The sequence below is a fragment of the Choloepus didactylus genome, chromosome 2, assembly GCF_015220235.1.
Source record: "Choloepus didactylus isolate mChoDid1 chromosome 2, mChoDid1.pri, whole genome shotgun sequence".
In the NCBI taxonomy this organism is placed as follows: Eukaryota; Metazoa; Chordata; class Mammalia; order Pilosa; family Megalonychidae; genus Choloepus; species Choloepus didactylus.
The window spans coordinates 54378746-54401113 of NC_051308.1; the positions used below are offsets into that span (position 1 = coordinate 54378746).

Here is a 22368-nt window from a genome sequence, read left to right on the forward strand (position 1 = left end):
AGGAAGGGCTCTGTCCAGGACCTGCTCTACATTGCTATGATACTCAAGGTTTGCTCGTTTTTCAGACCTAGGATCTTCCACACCTTTGGGATTCACTCACCAATATGGAATTTGGACTGCTTACAGCCTTGGGGAACTGCAACTAAGCAGCAGAGAGTTGGTTTCCAAGGAGAGACTGAGCAGACAATACAGGAGTAGAGCATCCTCTAGAGGTCATCTCCCCACCACCCCATACCTTGCCACCATCCCTTGCCTCTCTACAAGGCTATGGAGGAAGCAAGTGTAGCAGATGAATGGGTATCCTGTTCTTCAAGATCTCCTGGGATAAAAGAGCCCATATTATCTATCTATAGCCTGCAGCTAGCAAAGGGAAGGAAGGAACTAACAATGGAGTAACCAACCCACAACCTTCCCATTCACTCTCGTAACTAAACACAGTTAAGGCTGGCTGGCTAGCTGTCAGCCAGTGTTTGCCCAGAAAGATATAGCTGAAAAGTCTGTCAAATCAGAATGTGGAATAGTGAAAAGAGCACTGGATTAAACAACAAAAGATCTGCACTGGTAGAGGGGTGGGGTGGGTGTGGGGTATTAGCACAAAGGAGCATGAGGGGACTTTTGGGGGTGATAGAAATATCCAATATATTGATTATGATTATAGTTACACAACCATATACATTGTCAAAACTCACTGAACTCTAGGTTTAAAATGAGTGTATTTCATTGTACATAAATTATACCTCAATAGAGTAGATTTAAAAAGAAAAAATCTGCCTCCTAAATCCTGGCTCTGTTCCTTATGAACTGTGTGACCTTGGACCGGTCACTTGACCTAACTAATACTTCCATTTTCCCATCTGTGAAATGGGGCTAATAATTTCTGTCCTGGTTACCTGACAGGATTTTAAAGATCAGATAAGATAACATACGTGAACTTATTTCAAAAAGCACAAATACTAAACAAATATGTGGTAACTATAATTATATTTATTCCACACACTTGGAACCTTCCTTGCTGTATACTTCCTAGTGATCTTAAGAAAGAAAAATTCAGTTCTATTTAAGTGCTGATGGTTCAAAAATCTTTTCTCTGGAAAACTTGGTACTTGTACTCGCTATGCTTGCTCCCTCACTATGTAAACAGAACTTACTCTGGGGCACACAGGTCCTTCTGGTACTCACAGATAAGCACCCCGACGTGTCAGCACAGCCACTGAACACAGCTGCCTGACCAGAATGCAGACACCATGGCAGATACCACTCTGAAACTAGGGACTCTTCCGTTACTGGGGATATTAGTGAGTTGGCATTTTACATACTGTTACAGAGAGCTCTTTCTGACAGAGGAAAAGGAAAGAAAATTGAGCATCTCCTCTATGAAAAACAAATGGGAGAAAAACACATAAACCTGGGCAGTTAAGTACAAATCTCCTAATCAGCTGGGAGAATTAGCTAAAAGGGACTGAGATTATCTAATCCAATTCTTTCATTCTAAATTGGCATCTAGTAGTCCTAGATCTTTATCAAAACCTCTTACAGGAAACAAATGTAATCTCACACTAAAATATAAATACATGCATACATTCTTACACACATATATGCATACATAGCACTTTGGGGTGAGGTGAGGGAAGAGAATTTTTTTAACAAGTAAAACTAATAGTAAGAAGAGATGTTTTGCAGCCCACTCCCCTACCATGGAGCTTGAGAACAGCTCTAAATTCATGCTGTATTTGCTACCTAGTCTTAGGCAAATGGAGTACTAAAGCCTGAACTCCTTCTAGATAACTTCAAGTGGGCTTACAGAGAAGTTCAAGTGGGCCTGCTGAGTTGTGCCTGCCTTATCATCCCATAGGGCTGGTGCTGTAAGTAGAAGCACCGCCCTACAGAAAGGTCTGTTACATGCCCTGCATAAATGGGAACCAGAGCCCACGTGCACCTCAGCTATTCTTCCTTACAAATACTCTATTTAATTCCATAGGTTAAGGAGACCATTCACTCTGGATTCACCTGGTAGAGAGAGAAAACATCTCTCACATTTGTTCATTTTTCACCTCATCCAAGCCACCATCATATCTCACTTGATTTCTGCAAGAGTCTTGTAACTGGTACCCCTCCCTCCCACTTTTCACTGGCTAACATCAATTTTTCACAAGGCAAGAAGAGTAATCTTAAAAAAAAAAAAAAAATTAGATGTGCCCCTTCCTGCTTTTTGCCTTCCAATGGCATTCCCTGCACTGGGAATCAAATGCAGACTCCTAGCTCTGTCCTCAAACACACCCAGCTCTATCCATCTTCAGACCTTGGCACCTGCTACTCCTCTGCTCCCAGATCTTCCATTGGCTGGCTCCTTCTCATTGCTGTGTCAGACGTCATCTCTGAGAAGCCTTCCCTGCCCATGCCTCAGTCTATATAAGCTCTCCCAGGCCCTGCCAGCCACTCTTGAGCACACCATCTTGTTCCTATTTCCCTCAGAGCACTAGACTATTTTAAATTACCCTATTGATTTATCATTTACTTACTCTTACTAAGATTACAGTTCCATGAAAGCAGGGACTTGCTCTATCTTGTTGATAACTCTGCCCTAAGACCAGAACAAGGCCTGGTTCACTATTTGCTGAGTGAGTGAATTAATGACTTTGGAGGGGGTGGGGGGGGTTAAAACAACAGAAACTTATGACCAGAAGTCTGAAATCTAGGTGTTGGCAGGGCTGCACTCTCTCCAGAGGCTCTGGGAAGAATCTATTCCTTGCCTCTTCCAGCTTCTGGTAGCTACCAGCATTCTTTGGCTTGTGGCTGCACAACTCCAATCTCAGCCTCCATCCTCACATCCCCTTCTCTGTGTGTCTGTTGAATCTGCCTCTACTTCACTCTTTTTAAGTATTTTTTTTTATTTTGGTAACACAAAAATTTGCCACTTTAACCAATTTTTAACTGTACAATTCAAGGGCATTAATTACATTTACACTGTTGTGCTACCATCACCACCATCATTACCAAAACATTTTTACCACCCAAAACAGAAACTCATTACCCTGAATAAATATTTTTTTAAAAAAACAAGCAGAACTGACCACCCCTGGTAAGACCCTTTGGTAGGCATCACAGAAACAGTGTCCCGGGTCACCCCCACACTCACAAGAAATGCCAACACAGACACACATTTCATTGAGAGGGAGAAATATCTACTGGATGCAGAGGTGAGACCAAGTGCCTCCATCAGACATTTCCATAATGAATCATCGGTATTCATAGCCTGAGAAACCCATAGTGCCAACTTTAACATCAATCTGAAGGAGACCTGTTCATTTAAACTGACAAAAACAGGCTGCTATGACTTTCGTGGCCATTACAAGCATGCCAATGGAAAAGCAACATGGTGATTGCTTGAACATTTTCTCTCTCTCTAAATGGCAAATGATCAGTTCACTAAGGAACAAACAGTTCAACAACTCAAGTCAAAAGCAGAGAAAAAAAAAAAAAACTTACTTAGGCCTAAGATATAATTATAAGATATTTAGCTACATAAAAAGTACTGATGTATGAAATGATCTTAGGAAGAGATGGATGTGTGTGTGTATGAATTATGAATATATAAAAACACATTGAGTAACAGTAACCAGAGAAACTCCTACTGCAACTACCTATGGAACACTGACTCCAAGGCTCACCACTTCATTTCCAACACAAATTAATTTCTGCTCTCACAGAGAAGAGATGAGGCTACAAAACTAAAAGCCTCTGAAAGAAAAAAGCTATAGAAATCCTGAAAGAAGAAAAGTACAAAAAAAACATGTTGTATAAAGAGAGTCAAGGTGTTAATTGCTGAAGAGTCCTTCAGGTTGAAGAGACAGATCCTTGACTATCCTTCTCTACCCTGCAGTCATCCAGCCCTCCTTTTCAAGAACCTGTAGTGATGAGGTCTTCCATTCCAATCAGTGTTTATTCAGTGGCCCTTTGTCAACCAAAATGCTGGGAGCTATCAGGTGCAGCCCCACCAAGCAGGCCCCTGCAAGTTTCCACCACACCCCGGTTTCAGCTTGGTAGAAAATGAAAACGGCCAAAAGAGTTTTAATGAGTTGTTAATGACTTAAGTGTTCACAGCAATATCCTTGCAAGATAAGACAAAAGGAACCAAGGAGCAGTGAAACCAAATCAAACCGATTCACTGTGGTGAATGCAATCATACAACCACTACATAAAGGAAACTTCCAATACAGAACCAAAACTGGAAGCCTTCAAAAAAAGTATTCTACCCCTTTCTTTAAATTCTCCTGAGCAGGGTATTCAACAGCATCCCTTTGTAGTTTTATCCTGTTGCTCCACAAGCATTACACTTTTGCCTAATGTCAACACTACCTCTCATCAGGGCTAAACTTGAGTTGTTTCCTGTAGACAAAAGTACAATGGCAGATATCAAAAATTATCTATTTTAAAGAAATCTGGATTTCAGCAGGTTAATGAACTCCATGCTTACAGGTTCTCATTCTTGGTATATTTTTCTAGAACACCCCAATAAGATAAGAACTTGGTGAATACGAAGAGAGAGAGAGAGAGAGAGAGAGAGAGAGAGAGAGGGAGGGAGGGAGGGAGGGAGGGAGGGAGGAAGGAAGGAAGGAAGGAAGGAAGAAAGAAGGCCCTGATAGAATCACCATGCTGGGAATGGGCAGACATTCACACATACTGTTTTTCTGTTCAACATTTTTGCAAGCAGATTTGATTTTGTTTACCCAAATTATCCAACTCAGGACAAAAAGGAATAGTATGACACCAAAACAGGTTCATAAGAAGGGCTTCCAATTCCCAATTCTCAGTTCCAAAATAAATGAGGCAGTTTAACATTAAGCCGAGACACATAGGGTGCTGCTAAACAAGAATGATTCTAGGTCATTATTAGAATGGCCTTTCAAACAATCAACAATAGTATGCTTTAACCACCTGTTTAAACGCCCAGCACTATATTAAATACCAGTGGTAGGTACAAAAGAAGTATAAAATAGAGTTCCTGCAATCTAGAGACAGCCCTCAATTAATTTACCAATAAAGTACGTTGCATAATAAGATCATTTGTAAATCTGTTTGAAGGTCAAACACATTTCGCCATAAAAGGCATGCTATGGTGTTTCAGTTCTAAGGCCAACAGAAAACCAATTTAACCCATAATGTCACTGATACATCAAGTAGTGCAAATGAAACACAATATAGAAAACTGGTGTAACATAAGAAATGTCTGACATGTATATGGTGCTTTGTTATCTACAAAGAGTTTTCCACTTACATAAACTTCACCACAACACTGTGGGTAAGTGGCATTTGATAGACCATGGTAATATTATGATTAAGGAAACTGAGGCACAGAAAGCTCACAAACTTTCTCAAAGTCACATAGTTATTAAGTGGCAGCAGGACTCTTAAAGCTGGCCTAACTCCAAATTCCATTCTCTTTCCATTAATACAAAATTGAATAAGAAATAGGTGTGGAGTGTTTTGTTTGTGCTTTGTTTTTTAAGACTAGTGCCTAAGAAAAAGGAATGTTCATTTGAGAAAAAAGAGGAGGTAAAAGGAGACTTTTAGTGATCCAAAAGGAGGCTTAGGGGCACTTTTAGAAGCTTTCAAGGTTGACAGCATTGATGCTTTATTGCTTTCATTTCACTGAGAGCCTTGTGGTGAGGCTTTTCCTTCTTTCAGATTCATCACTGGTGCTTTTCAAGTTCATCTGAATGATTAGAGTTTGTTGGGGGAGGGTGTTTGATTTGGGTTTTACCTCAAACGAGAATATACCATCAGCAAGAGGGGTTTGGAAAAGATGTCCTTGAGGTAACTGGATAAGCATTGGAAAATAGACAGGATAAAGAAAATAACACACGTGTTATGAAATAGACTGCTTAACGTAGAATTAACTGAGTTGCAAGCAGTGAAAGAAAGGCAAAGTGAACTGGGGGCTGAGGGAATACATCATTCCGTTGAAGAGAAGACGGAGAAGGGGTTTTGAATCAGCCCTCACCACTATGGCAGGTTGGTTGGAGGGCAGAGGAAGAGGCAGCCATAGTCACACCCAACTCTGCACAAAAATGGGTCTCTCCCTAGCAGAGAAGGTTCAAAAGACATTTATGAAATTAGCAGGTGATGACACAAATAATCACACAATGACTTCCTCAAAAACTCCTCTCTCTAAATAAAAGCACAAAGAATTTCATTCGTTCATCCATCCAGTAAACAGTTACTATATGCCAAGCACTGCACTAGATGCTCAAAAATAAACAGGAGGAGTCCCTGCCCTCAAGGACCTCACAATCTAGCAAGTGAGACAGATGTGCAAAATAATACGTGTAAAATAATGTGACTGATACGAGCCTATTTGGTTAAATACTGAGTACAGCACTTCAAGCATGAACAGAGGTGAACAGGTTCCCCAACACACTCTACTTGGCAAAATTGCTATTCATTTTTTACCTATCCATATATGGAGGCCCACATTAATATTTCAACCAACTCTACATTATTAACCATGTATTTGCCAGCTAAGTCACTTTCCTGATGTATACCCTATCCAGGTCACTGTTCTGTTTCTAAGGAAGAAGCATGTGTGTGCACATAAATCTCACCCAAATTGTGTAAGAGCAAACTTGGGGCGGGGTCAAAGGGATTCGCCATAACATGGCATCTCTTTTCAAACATGGCCCAGAAAACAACAGGTGATTCACCATACCAAACATCCTTGAGTCAATGCTATATAGGTCAAGTCCCATTAAAACAAACTCCAAGAGTCTGTCCACCTCCTTCTGTCACAGCAAATGAATTTTATTTAGGCTATATAATTTACAAAGCAGATAGATGCACAAGCATCATCTCATTTAATGCAACGAACCCTGGATGTAGGTTTTATACGTCTATTTTATATGTGAAGAAGCTGAGGACAAGAAACATTAGGGACTTACCTGGGCAGGTGGTGGGACTGGTACCCAAGTATGCTGACCTCTAGCTGGGTGTTTGTTCCTACCAAACTGCAGCTTAAAATTCCCAAACAAACTGTGAGTAAACTTTGTTACTCAGAATTACTATAGTAACTGTGCTTGCTGTAACAGAATTTGTCCTAGGGTAAGGAGACAAGAGTGGATCCCAAATCTACCATAGAGAGACTTTAGTCAAGTTAATCTGAACCTCTGATACTTCATTTATTTAAAAAAAAAAAAAAAGAGGAGGGGGAGGATGGTCCTAGTCTCCTTGAATCTAACACATTGGTTGAGAAGTAACCACAGGCCCTCCTGCTCAAAACAGAACACTAAAATTTCAAAGCCTTTGGAAAAGATAATAGAATATATTAAATTCAACTACCGATACTTGAAATAAAAAGATTTAACCTGACTCTCTCTTAATAAATCCACATCACAATCTCCAATCAAATCCTCTATCAAAAAGCCATCTCTCCATCCCCAAGTTATTCAAATAAAGTTGATTAGCCACTCCTCCGCCTCCACACCCAAAACAGCCAGCACCACCCAGTCATGTTTTGCTGAAATCAGCCTCTCCCACATTCCCTTGGATCCTTTTAAAATAACTCCTTCATTAGCCAGCAATTCAGTCAACCAAGGGAGCTCTGGTGGTGGAGGTGGTGGCAGGGGTCGACTTGGCTTTTCTTTAATTCACAGGCTGACCCTCAGAAGGGGGCTTCCAACCTCCGCAGCCAATTTCAGAGCGCGGGGAGAGGCTTATCAGAGAAGAGAGGGGCAGCTCAGAACTCAGGTTTTTCCTCTCCATGTTTAGCGGTGCTCATCCCCCACAAGGCAGGGAAAGAAAATGCAATTAATTCCTGGACGCAAACATGAAGTCCCCTTCAAGGGAGAACATTTCTCAAAACCAAAAAGTAAAGAAGCTGCAAATGAGGTCACGTATTTGGCATGTACATGAGGTGTCACCTATTTCACAGTTTCTCTGCAATATTCCCAATTTAGAAGAAAAGAAAATGACAGATTTGATGAAAGTCAGGAGGGGCTGAAGAGGGGAGGGGGAATGGCACTTTCAATTGCCTAATGAAACTCCTGCCTGAATGGAACTGTCACCTCAAACTCAGGATGTCTAAAATAACGCTCATTCCCTTGTCAACTGCAGTGTCTCCTCCTGACTTCCCTATGTCTATTTCTACCACTGCCGCCGTCATTCTCCGTCTCTCAAGCTAGAAGCCATTAGGTACTCCTGACTCCTACCGCACCCCTGCATCCATCTCTGGAGCCCATTTTTCCTGTGGTAGTGGTGAGGAATGTTTCTTGATTATGGCATGGTCAAACGTGGTGGTAAGGGCAAGGAACAAGCATGCTTTGGAGTCAGTCAATCCTGGGCTGTAGTCTCCACTCACATATCACCTGGGATCACCTGCCTGAACCCAAGTTTCTTGTTCAGTCAATGGAGAATCATACTCCCCTCAAAGGTGGCTCTAAGGCTTGATCACATTTAACACAGCACAGACTAGGGTACACCGTGTGGACAAGAGCACGCCTCCCCTCCCCAGCAGGCAGCCCAGAGCAACCGGGGAAATCTCAGAAACACGACTTCATCACACCACTCTTCAACTCTATTGTTCTCCTCTGCTCAGCAGTTCCAGACTCTGACTGACCTTCAAGATCATCAAAAACCATCCGGCCCAATCTTACTCCTTTGCTCCAGCCAAAGTCTTACTCACTCAGCAAACATTTACTGGGTGCCTACCACGTGCAAACATGGTGCTGGATGCCAGGAACGTCGAAATGAAAGGCTGTCCACCCTCAAAGAACTCACAAGTTTCTTTCTAGTAGGGGACTGAGTGTTGGGGGTGGGGGGTTGGGGGTGAGGGCGAGGGTGGATAAAACCACCATTGTATTACAGTGTAGGAAGTGATGCAGGAGTGGTGAGCACAGTGGGGGCTGTGGAACACCACAGAGGGAAGTGCACACACTGCCTCTGTTCTTTCCTCCTACTCTCAAGTTTGCCAAATTCTACTCCATAAGTCAAGTCTTATTCATTCTGGCCCACACCTCTCCCTTCTCTGAATTCCTAGAGTTCTTATCGACACCACTCATTTTCAGTCATCCACTGGCTGATGTCATTTCTTGTATTGCTGTGGGTTAAATTATTTTTTATTACTTTTTGTATATGCGGGCTGTTTTCCTCCCCCGGTTTATATGATCACAGAAGATAAGGACTAGGCTCTCAACAGCTCTAAATCTCTCACAGTGCCTACATAATAATTATTTGTGGCACAGGTTATATATTTGGAACTACTGACAATCACAAAATAATAGGTTTATTTTTAGCTTAGAAAAACATAGCCAGGTCCTAATTTCTGTATGGTTCTACCTTTTGTGTTCAATCCAAACTCTCCAAAACACAATTCATTAAAACTGCAGTTTTTAAACTATTTATTTTATTATTTATTTAAAGTGTCAGGCTTTCTCCAAATAAAATATCAGGTGAACCCCCAATATAGTAAACATAAAATCAGAACCATTCTGATTGAAGCTGTGGTAAAGACTACCTCAGGAGGACAAGCATTCAACTCCTTCACATCCAGGGGCAGCACAGTTTAACAGCACTACAGCATGAAGGACAATTCATCTTGCCCTCACATACATGGAAACTCAATACATGTGACATTACAAATCAATGGGGGAGGCGGGCCTACAATAAGAAGAGCTCGCACAGTTAAGTCATATGAAATATGATGTTAGATCCCTACCTCACACCATTCACAAAAATAAATTCCTGGTTTATTCAAGACAGACACGAGAGACAAAACTTTAAAACTTTTATAAGAAAATATAGGAGAATATCCTATCTTTAGGGTAGGAAAGGGTTTTTTGTTTGTTTTGTTTGGTCTTTGTAGGCTCAAGCAAGAGATAAAAAGTAGATAAGTTTAATGATATTAAAATTTTAAATTATACTGTATGATTCCATTTATATAACATTGTTTAAATGACATCAAAGAGTCCAATAAAAAGTGAAATGATAAGCCAACTCAGAGACGGTATTTTCAACCCAAATTATCAATATAGGATGAGTAACCAGAATCTAACACATCAATAATAACAAAAAGAAAGACACCTTAAAGAGCTGCCTCTAGATTTCAATTCAAGAACTACTCTGGGTAAGGCTCCAAATCACATTCTTCCAGACACTGAAGAACAGAACACAGTGAGGTGACATCTTGTTCCACTTATATATATTTTATTACAGTTTATAATATTCATTATGATACATTATCACAGTTCGTCTCTACAAAAATGCTAGAATGTAGACAGAACATATTTATGCCTTTTGTCAATAAGAAAATTGAGACTCAAGAAGTTAAATGTTTAACTATATATACATAGTTCCCTAGTGAAAAAGGCAGAACCTAGATTTTCCATTGTCTACTCCATAATCTTTCCATTAAACATAAAACCTACTTTTATTTTTAAAAAAACTCCTATTCACAAAAAAACCTATACATGAATATTCATGAAAGCTTTAACTGTAATAATCAAAAACTGGAAACAACCCAGGTGTCTTTCAGTGGGTATCTGGTTAAACAAACTGTGGTATATCCATACCATGGAATACTAATCAGCAGTAAAACAGAATGACATTGACTGTATACTTTGGATCATTGATTGTATACTTTGGATGGATCATACAGTATGTGAATATATCTCAATAAAATTGCATTAAAAAAAAACAGAATGAGCTGTTGACACATGCAACAACCTAGATGAAATATCAAGAGAATTAAGCTGAGTGACAAAAGCCAATCTCAAAAGGTTACATACTATATGATTCAATTTACATATTGTTTAAATGACAAAATTATAGACCTAGAAAACAGATTAGTGGTTGCCAAGGGCTAAGGACTAAGGTGGGGAAGGGAAAGACGGGGGTGCTAGGGGGAAGGAGATGTGTCAATAAAAGGGCATCATAAGGAGTCCTTATAATGATTCAGTATCTTGGATGCATCAAGGTCAACTTCCTGGTTTTAATACTGTACTACAGATTTGCAAGATGTCATCACTGGGGGAAGTTGGGTAAGGGGTACATGGGCTCTCTATGTGTTTTTTCTTACAAATGCATGATAATCTACAATTATATAAAAATTGAAAAAAAAAAAAAAAAAAAAAAGGCCTGAAATCACCCTGCCCTCTTGCAGTACTATTCTGATATTAAATGAGCTAAAGTATGAGAAGGAACTTTGCAGACTGCCTAGTCTCTATAAATACTAGGTGGCAATAACCATCACCTCCATCAGTCAGCCTCATCCACATTATCATGAGCAACATCACTGCCAGTCTAATCCCTAGTCCACTGGCCTTCTGCAACCCTGTATGGTGGGCCTGTTACTAAACTTGTTATCTCTTCTAATAGGCTGAACTTCCTTGAAAGCAAAAACCTTTTTCTTTCTAACTGCCCAAACCTAGCACAGTACCAGGCACATAGTAGGTGTTCAATAAGTAGGTGCCAGGCTGAAATTAATTGATGATTTTCTTGTTCAATATAAAGTGCTCCAATACTGGCAGAAGTGAGGAGGGGATGGAACTGGGAAGAAAAACACCCCAGCAGCCATTAGCCAATGCCTTGAAAGTTTCAAAAACCTTCTTCCCCAGTTGCTGAGAACCTAAATGAAGCAAAGATCTGCACAGAGGGTGAGGGAGAAGCAGCCAAAACATGAGTCCAATTCATCTAGCCTCTTTTTTACCCCATTTCAAGCGCTGCAAATGAAGGAAATGATCATTTATGATTTGGGTCACTGGAACAAGATAGGAAGGTGGGCTGTGGTGTGCTCTCCTGGAAAGGATTTTAAAGGTTAGCTACCAGCTTTGTTCCTGAAATGACTGGACCGAAGAATTGCCCGGTGGGGCAGAAGAATGTACTAAATTATCTATCAATATCTCTCAGAGAACTCATACTCTCTGCCCGGATAAACATATTTGGCGTGTGGGTAGGGGAGGGGGTTCCCACGCCCTGAAAACAATACCAGCTCCTCACTCCTACTCCAAATAGTTTTCAAGCATAAGAAAGCACAAGCGGGTGCTTTGCAGCTCCTAATGTTATCGGATAATTTTTCAAATTCTTACTCAGTTACATATCACGCTCTTATCTGCACTCTCCACGGGCCAAATTGCCCTGCCTTCACATCTTGCCCACTGAGCCGACAGAACACAAGTATCCCTCCCAAGTAATTGCAGCTCTCATAAACATGAGATTGTTTTACATTAAGTTTTGTAAGAACGTGTGCATGTGGTGTGTATGTGCCTTGTGTATGTGTTTTCTTCTTGGAGGAATAAGGAGGAGATTTGAGGGTTAAAAACTTGGGAGGTTTCTGTTTTGGCCTAGATGATGATTAGCTCTTTTGTTGCTGAATCCAGAAGAGCTAGCATTTCTGGACTGACAGTCCTGCTCCCTGGCCAAAGGAACAAAAGAAAGCAAGCATGCAGACATTTACTCTTAGAAATAGCAGATGCAAATCAGTTTTAGGCTTTGGCAGTGGGAGCGCTACCGTAGTTTTAAGGAGCACTAGGTGCCTGAAAGTTGTATTACTACTGGACTTAAAATATCCAGATCAAGAATCTCATTAATCAAAATAACAGAGATCATCTACCCAAAATGCTTCGATGTTTAGTTTAAAGTTGCCATTAGCAAAGAGTTGAAATAATTTACATCACCACAAATCACTGAATAAACACAGAGATCAAGAGATACAGCACAGTTGACTCCCATGATGTCTTAAACACAAAGCCTATTAACACCTTCCTTTTAAGATGAAACCTTAAACCAGGAGCAGGAGTGATGAGTAGGAAGAGCCTGTGGTATCTGTTCTCTGGTTTCTATCCTTCCCCCAGGACAATAATCAATCTCTAGACCCTATGTGGCAACTCACTTTATGGTAACCATTTTCTAGTTAGCTGTCCTAAATATGATGAAATAAGGAACTAGTCATCCATCTTTCCACTTTTCAGCTGAGAAGTTGAGAATCCAAAGGTTGAACAACTTGTCCAACATTACGTAGCTAATCCTCCATTATCCCACAACACCACCTTCCCTATGAATATTTTTTAAATGCTGTAATGATAAAAATATGAGCCATAATTATTAATGGTATTCATTTCAAAACAAAAGACTGTCACTTAGAGTATTCATTAGGTAAGAAGAAACCAAACATAAACATGAAAACATCTGAATTCTGTATTATAGCATACCTCATCACAATCCAAAAGAAATCCCTTAGTGTGACAAAGGGCCTACCATACGGAGCGAGGTTAAGAGGCAAGAGGCCATCCTACTTCTTAGAAAAGCCTGAAGTCACTTCCCCAACAGCCCTGGAACTGGTTTAGGGTTAATCTACACACCACCTTCCCCCAATTTGTTGATTCCTCCAACTGTGAGGCACATCTTCCTAGCACATCTTGACACCTAACCAAGTATCACTTCTACTGCTCTGGGCCAAGTGACCCACCCTGTGTGCGTGGAGCAGCCATGCAGACTTGGCAAGCCCTGGAATTGAGAATGATAGTTTGAAAATATAATCGTTTTTATACTAACAAATGTGCTGGCTTAATAGGGGAACATCATCATCATCAATATTTTAAACAAGCAAAAATCTTGAACCATGAAGCTAGGAGGATCTTGAAAATTTTGTAATTTTCTAGATGAGAAAACCAAGACATATGCAGATCAAGTAGGTGTGTACCAGGAAGACATTTAGAACAATGCATTAACTCTTTTTTGTACAAAGATACTAGGAAATGAGAACAATCAACCAAATATGTACAGCATTTCATAGATTGAAAGGCCTGTCACGTGGCTTATTTCATTTGAACCCCACAACAGCACTGAGTCTGCCTGGGTTCCTACCGTCTCCAGCACTTACTAGCTGTGTGCTGTTGAGCAAGTTATTAAACCTCCCTGTGCTTTAATGTTCTCATCTGTAAAATGACAATAATGAGAGCACCTACCTCATGTTGTGGGATTCATGACCTAATATATATAAAGCACTTAGAACAGAGCTTGGACATAAGAAGCGCACAATAAATGCTAACCAGCCTCTTCCTCATTACCATCATTATTAGCCACAACCAAGAATTGTTACGATTTTGAGACCTAAAGTGAGTTACTCCCCAAAATCACAGTAGGAAATGGCAAGGCCAAACTATGCCCCAGGCTTTCTGCCTCCAAATCCAATGCTGTTTCCTTGGAACCATACTGCAAGTACAGAATCCTGTAGTTCAATTGGTTATGAGGTATTCTATTGGCCCAAAAGAGAGAATTGCTCCAAAATAGGTATCTCAGACAAGATGTCTCCCAAAGAGCAGCTTACTCATCTGTCAGGATCTGCCCCAGTGTCCCTCCCCAAATAAAACACAAGAAAAAGACAAGTGGAAAAAGGGGACAAACCTAGGAATTTCAATGTTTGGAGATATTGTTGCCAACTCTTCAAAAACAGGATATATTTCTTAAAGCTCATGGCATGTTATGTCTTGGCCAGCTCATGCTCTTGGGTCCTGTCCCTTTGGTTTCTGTGCTTTGTCTTCCTAGGTAGTCCTGGCCACCTAGCCACCCACAGCTGCACAAGCGCATCTTCTCCAGAGACAGCATTCAGACCCTGCCCACCATGCTGTGATGCTAAAGTCAGGATCTGGGCTCAGATTGCAAAGACAAGGTCCCAACTTTCACAATGCCTTTTGGGGCATCTGCCAACTGATTAGTGCATTTTTAGAAGAAAAGGTTAAAAGAAAAAAAGAAGCTCCACCTTCTCCCTAACAGATGGCATCCTAAAATACCCACAAAAATGGAAGAGGCACACTTCCCAGCTGTTTTTCCTTCCTCATGAATATATATTTCAAGTTCAGAACCATTCATTCACAATGCATAAAAAAGGTCAAGGCTACTTAATACCACATGACTAGAAAAACCAGAGAGGAGAGTTTTCCTGTTTGTCCATTTGGACCTTTCCTCCTCATTTACCACAGATCATGCACCCGCTTCTAACCAGGCAATAACTCTCTCCAAACCCATGCCTCAAAAGAGCAGCTCAACAGTTCCTTTCTCAAGTCAGTCCTGTTTTAATGCCTTGTCAAGATAGACGTAAACTCTGTCAATTTTAGACTTTGAATATTTGCTAAAAATGGCAAATAAATTCTAGATAAGAGTAGGATATGTTTTGCCTCAACGACAAAGAAAGCCTTACAGAAAGAAAGGGAACTTCAGGGTTAATATTTTTCTTGGTTTCCAAGGTAAGAGATGTGATTGAAAAAATTGATCAACTCAAGTATACCTCCAGGGCAGTGATTCTAACGGGAGTGGTAGGGGTGGTAAACAAGAAGAAACCCCCTCCCTTTTCTGGGTAGGGGGTTTTCCATTATGCTATATAGTTTGTACCATTATTTGTCTTTTGTAATGACAACATTCACATGTTTAATCAATTTCTGAACTCAAATAACACTAACATAAGGAGTGGACTTTTTATTGGAGACCAGGAGGCCTGCAGAAATATGGCATCGTGAACTGTCACAACTAACCTCAACTCAGAAAACAGTTCAATTCAATTTACAATCATTTTAGTGCTTATTATGTGCCAGAAGCTGGACACATGGAAATGAATAAAAGACAGTTCTGTCCCCAGGTGCTCAGTAAGTTGTAAACAAAGAGTTGTAAACAAAGAGACTGTAATGTAATACGAGTGCAATAATACAAGTGTACACAAGGACACTTCAGGGGAAGTGCTAAGGGTGCAATGATTAACCCTGTACAGAAAGCAAGGAGAGATGCTAAGGGATCCTGCTTGGAATCCTGCACAGGGTTGCTATGCAGAAAGCAATGATAAGGAGGGAAGTCTTCCTGTAGGAGGTGGCATACAAGCTGGATTTTTAAAAAATGAATGTTTTCCGGACTGAAGGAAAAGGGCACATTCCAAAGAGAAGAAACAGTGTGGATAAAGCAAGAAGTGTAAAATAACATGATACAGTAAGGAAACTAAAGGCAATTCAGCTTTGTGGTGGTACAGAATATGAGCAAGTGGAAAGTGATAAGTGTAGACAGTCTTTTATGCTATGACCTTGGCAGGACAATAAATGCATTTCTGTTTTTTTTTAAATCACTCTGGTGGTGTCAAGCAAGACATTTTGTCAAAATCAAATTAAGAATTTATTTCTAAAAAAATATTGCAGTAGTACAGGTCATTCATTTACTCATTCATTATTCCAGTCAATAAAAATGTACCAAGAGCTACCATTTTGGCTTCAGTACTGTTCTAGGCAGGTTTCCTACTTTAAGAGGCTTCCTAATAAGAGCTATTTATTTAACACTTAATATTTGCCATACCCTAGCATGTACTTTACACACATTCACAATAAACCAGCAAGGTAGGTCTTGTTATTGTTGCATCACAGAAGAGGAAGCTTGGAAAAGAAGCTGAGTAACTAGACAAGGCTGTACAGCAAGGAGGTGATATTGACAAGATTCCAACTGAGGGCTGGTTTTAATGCCTAAATTCTTTGCATTGCACAACACAATCTCAGAACATTTCTATCAAAAGTCTAGTAGAAAACAGAAGACTAAAATACAAATATTCAAAACCTGAGGCAATATGAGAAGTAGTAAAAGAGGACCTGTCTGAGTAAAATAGAGGGAGGGGTCATTTCTGGTCACAGTGACCAAAGGAAGGCATTCCAGAAAAGATGGCTTTACTGGAAAGGTGAGATTTCAGTGGGTGAAGATGTCAGAAGAAGGAGACATTCTATGCACAGTTTTCAGAACCGAGACTGGTAATGGCTGAAATCCTAATTCCTGCTCCATCACTCCCTAGCTGCAGACCCTGGGAGAGTTACTGATCCTCCTACACCTCATTCCCTTCATCAGCAAAACAGGACAAGAGCAATATATTCCTCCTAGGTTTGGTATAGAGATCACAAAATGATCTGTGTACTTAGCACAATGCCTAGCACATAGTAAGCCCCGAATAGCAAAATGTTTGCTAGTAGCATATATGTTTGAAGATTAGCCAATAGTCTAGATAGGCCTCTAGCCCTATTAAGGTAAAATTTAAAACATGTATGAAATCATAGGCTACGGCCAGACTAAGATCAAGTTAGATATCAACCTGGGAAAGAAAGTGGTCTCTATTCAGCAGGCAATAGGGAATCATTAGAGGAAAAAAGTCATATTCATAACATTCCAAGCAGGTCTCCCATGGGAGCCCCCAGCCCTTGTCCTTGGCATCCAGCTCACTTGTGACCCCTTCAGAAGAGGCGCCAGGCCCTGGAGATTGGTTCTAGCAAGACCAATCTTCTAAAACATCCAAGATTTTTTTCTTTTCTTTTTTTCCCACCCACCTTCCACCTAAACACATTGTAATGGCTGAGCCACAGTGATTAACCCATCCTCCCCGGGAAATTATCTGCCTTTTTCACTAGGTTAAACAAATTTACCAGAAGTCAGTCTGGGTATTTTATATCATTATTTATTTATTATTTACTACTTTTTAAAATCTGATAATGTCTGGTTTTACTTATTTTTAAACTAATTTCTTTCCTATAGGTGGTTGGCATTTATTAATTTAATAATGCATTATAATGAAGAAACTGTTGGGGGCAGTGATTATATTCATTATCTTATCAAATTGTAAACATTAAACATAAGCAATTTATTGTATGCCTATTAAACCTTGATAAAGCTGTTGAAAGTATTATAGTAAAAGTTTAGTAATTCGTGTAATTATTAAAAGGTATAAAACTTTGCTATTATTATGCAGTGCTCATATTATAAATACATATCCATAAGATAAACATATGAATGCATACCTAATGCTAAAAGCCTTTAAACTCTAAAAAAACTTTACCAGGACAGGGAATTATGTAGAAATGTGTATATAGGCTTGTCAACCCTTGGTGCAGAGGACATTTAAAAAATGAGAGCGAGGGAGTTGAAAGTTACTATTCATTATTTCAAAATCAATAAAGGTGATATTCTGTAATTTTTAAAACCATTTTTATGTGCTCTCATTATTTACTTTTAAATCAAACAACTTCAGAGGTAACGTTCTCAGCTTCTCCAAAGTACCAATTCTGGAGCTGAAACCAGGTTAAAACTTGAATTTTATTACCAGTAGAAATTTACATATCAACTACTTTTTTCCTGCAACGTGACATAATATTCCCTGGCGAAGCCCTCTGATGTAGGGGCGTAAGATTCCCATGAAGAAAACCTCTTCTGGAAGAACTCAGCAGGTGCTCCTGGACTGCCCACGTTTATCGGGAGTGAAGAGTGGGAGCTTACAAGTCAGGGACTGAGCACCTGCTGACTTTAAAGGAGGGTGGACCCTACATATGAGGGCCAGGTCTGACTCTGCAAACTGCATAACAGAGAAATGATCAGGGCTCATCTAGGCTTTCAACCTGTGCGGTGCATGAGCATGCAGCCATTAAACTACCAAATGGGCTTCTTCAAAGGAAAGTTCTGTCCCCATTCTGCAGCAGAATGCCTGCAAAAGGAAAAGCTAAGGAACCGTCTTGAACACTGTTTCCAACCATTACTGCTTTCCACAAAACAAGCATCCCCTGGCTCCTTGCCCACGATCTTCTTCCAGGGCCTTTCTACTCTGAGATGCAGAATACTTGAATTTTTCCAAGGGCTTTATTTTCTTCAAGAGTTCACCTTACTGCAGAGTTGCTATTTTCCCTGTGCAAGGGGAAGCAGAGCCTTCAATCATCTTGCAGGAAGACGATAGCATCTGCTTGGGGATTCCAATGAGATGTTTTAGTGCAGCTTTTCACAAACTGATTATATTTAAAGCTCCCTTGGGAAATGGGGGTTGGGAGGAAAGAATCATTGGAGAAGACCTTTGTAGGCATGAGTGAAGAACGGCTCAGACCTCCCAGGGGAATGAGCTTGTTTAAATACCAGCAATCATTATTCCCAAGTGCGTGCACACATACAAATATGACTAGAGTTTTCAATTTCACCTCAGGCTCTCAAAGGGTTAAACTGTTCCAGGCAGAAGCCGGAGCTTTTTCTATCAAAATGCTCCAGATGGAAATTACAAAATTTCACTTCCCAGCTCTGTGGTGCACACACACTGTTCTCCTAAGACTTAAGACTTAAAAAAAAAAGAAAAAGAAAAAAAAGAAGACAAGACCCCTAATGTTCTCAACAAAGCGAATCTGACTGCTCAGCACACAGTGTCAATCTGTTTCAGACCATTCCTCCTGGAATATTTGCATTAACTCGCAATCCTAAACTTTCTGGGAGACTGTAAAAACTTAAGGTACCGAGAAGATAAAAGAAAGGCGGGGGGATTTGAATAAGGAAAGAACAATAGCTGGGACTGTGTGCAGTGATGTGAACTCACCCAAATACCACCCAGATTAGCGTCTCCGGTAAACATGCCCTGTACCTTACCACCACTTTAGCTGCTCCAATCCCAGCACAGAAGCTAACAGGCTAGAGGCCAAAAGGCCTCAGGTTATGACAACCAGGACTGTCAACAATTTTCAGATGTAAATGTATATGAAAGTGCTTTGTAAATGGAAAAGAGTTATGCAAAGGCACTAAGAATATTATTGCTTTTGAGTCAGACATTGAGAGGCAGGAACTTTCAAAGGAATTTGAACACCTACAACAAACCAGAAACAATGATGGTTTTTAAAAGGCAGCTTCAAGGCAGGCTGACTAAGGAGGCACGCTACTCACAAAACCATACTGGGCTAGGGGTTGGGGTTGGGGCTGCAGTCCTAAAAGTCCTTCACAGCACATGCCAGCAGGTGATTTAAGGGTAGGCAAAAAACACAGAATTGAGAGAGCCCCACAAGGCCCATCCAGAGTCCACTTGATTCAAGCCATTCTGACTGAAAAGCAGGACCCAGAGACACAAAACAACAGTAGCCAACAAATCTCCTACGGAATAGACACTTCACCTGTTCATTTTACAGAAAAAAAAGCTGAGGCCCAGGAGGGCTAAGCAACTGACCAAGGTACCTTTCATTACTACTGAAAAACTTAAACTAGAACTCAAGTTTCATTCCTAGACTTGTTTCCTATCATTTAACAGCTGGGGGCTTTGGAAGTACATATGCATGCAGCCTTAATGGTGTGCCCAACTAACAAAAAGAAAGGCTCAATGACAGACAAATAGACTGCACCATTTATTGAGCACTTTCAAGTGCCAGATCCAACAGTAAATGATATATATATTTATAATATATATATATATATATATATATATATATATATATCGTCAAATGCTCATGCTACCTTAGGAAATGATATAATTTTGCCTATTGTACAAGTTTGGAAACTGAAGTTCAGACAAGTCATGTAACTTGCCTAAGGTGGCAAGGCAAGCAACTGGCAGAACCAAGATTTAAATCTAGATCTATTTGACTCTGAAACTGCATTCTTAGCCACCAGACCAAAAACTTACTATTACAGCAATTTTTTTAATCTTGGCATCTGTAAGAGAAGTAAGGCTGGCAGCACCATGAGCCCATGTAACACCTAAAAAGCTGAAACTCACAATGATTCTGACAAAGGGCTTCCAGTTCGTGAAGAGCAGAGTCAACACAGAACCCAGTATTTTGTCTCCAAACTCTGCAGTCTTGTACAGAGCACAGACTCTGGAGCTTGCTTTAGAATGTAAGCTCCTTGAGGGTGGAGACTTTGTATTGCTCACTGCTATACTGTCAGCCCTCAGAGCACACAGCAAGCACTCCAAATAAATAGCTGACAGATAAAGGAATGAAGTCAAACTACCACAGTTTGGCTGTGTGACCTCAGGAGGGCTTTTAATCCTCTCAAAACCTTAGCTTCCTCATGTGGAAAATGGAGGGTGACAATTATACCCCGCTCCTGGGTTAGTGTTAGGATTAAATGAGACAATTTATGTAAAACACCTGGGACAGTCTGGAACCTAGTGAGCCCTAGAAACGTAATCTAGTATTATTATTATTATGACTATTATTCATTGATAGATTCTTGGCTTCTTAAGAACTTTTTATTTTTTTCTCACCAAAGTCAGAGGATGTATTTTGAATAGAGAATTTGGGGTCAGCAGACCTGCTACAGCTTTCAAATCTACCACCACCTAGCTGAGTGACCTTGGAAAAGCCTATTAATTTCTGTGTACTCTCCTCAGTTGTAAAATGAGGGACTAAACTATGTAAATCAGTTCTATAAGCATTCATCGGGCACCATCTCTGAGTAAGACATCATGCTTGGTCACCTATAAAATTCTATGAACCTGAAGCATGTCACTAGAAAATATCAGAGCAAAGCAAAACCTGCTGTGGCAAGGTTGAAGAGAAACCCCAAATAGCTAACAGCATTACATCATCTCAATGAGCAATGTTTGTAAATATACAAAGTGTTTAATTTTGAGACAGTTGTGAGAAATCCTTTACCAATAAAGATCAGTAGACATGGTTCTATTAACACCTTTCATCCCTGAACCTTCCAAAAACTAAACATGCAAAACCACTTTGCACCTACTCAAATGGCATGCTTCTAAAGAGAAACCTGGGAAAGTCAGTTATTAACGCTCCCTGTGGCAACAGTTAAGAATAGGATGTGAAAAAAGAATGACATATCTGGTTAAAACTAAGGAGGAATCTATGAGCAGAATGCAGTGCATCTGGACAGGACCCAGAGGCCAGTGGCCTACTGTTTACAAAAATAGGTACGGATTATGAACAGTGACAAGAGGCCAAGACCTCAGTTATAACTCACAACCACACCTCTCCCAATCTCAGTTCAACTGAAGCTATCCATCAGTCAACTTCCCCATCTCTGTAATAAACCTACCAATATTTTCAACCAAGTGGATAGAAGGTCCCTTAGGGCACCTCCAGCACAGACCAAGCTGATGACATAAAAAAAAAAAATCCTGCAAGCACAATGGAGACTTCAAACCACCTTCCAACCTTCCAAGAGATAAGGCAGCTGCCCATCTCAAACTCCACCCCTACAGCCCCTCAGGCAATCCTTAGAGGGGAGACATGGTCCTTCCCAAGTCATCTATGATAGGAAAAGGTCTCCTTGCATTGGTGCAGGGAAAGAAGGAGGGGCCCCTCACCCTGTACTCGGAAACAAAGGAAAACCCAGAGCTCCAACCATGTGGCATAATATTCAAGGCCACCCACCTCTCCCACTCCCCAGCTGAAATCTCAATGGGCTAGAGCCACATGGCTCTTCCCAGTGACTGGTCATGAAGGGACAGCACCTTGTGCAAATACATGCTGGGGCTCTTACAACAGGCAAGACTCCCTCCAAAGGGAATTGCTGGTTAAGAAAAGACTATCTGGGAATAGGATCCAGATTCACCCACCAAGTCTAGCAGTGGACTAGACGTGGAGACAGGTCACTTGGTTTATCCAAGTCCAC

General features: G+C 40.5%; 1 protein-coding gene across 7 annotated transcripts in view; it reads right to left on the bottom strand.

Moving 5' to 3' along the window:
* SRGAP2 (SLIT-ROBO Rho GTPase activating protein 2) overlaps positions 1-22368 on the bottom strand; it is a 254584-nt gene that overhangs the window by 228919 nt on the left and 3297 nt on the right. The window lies entirely within an intron of this gene.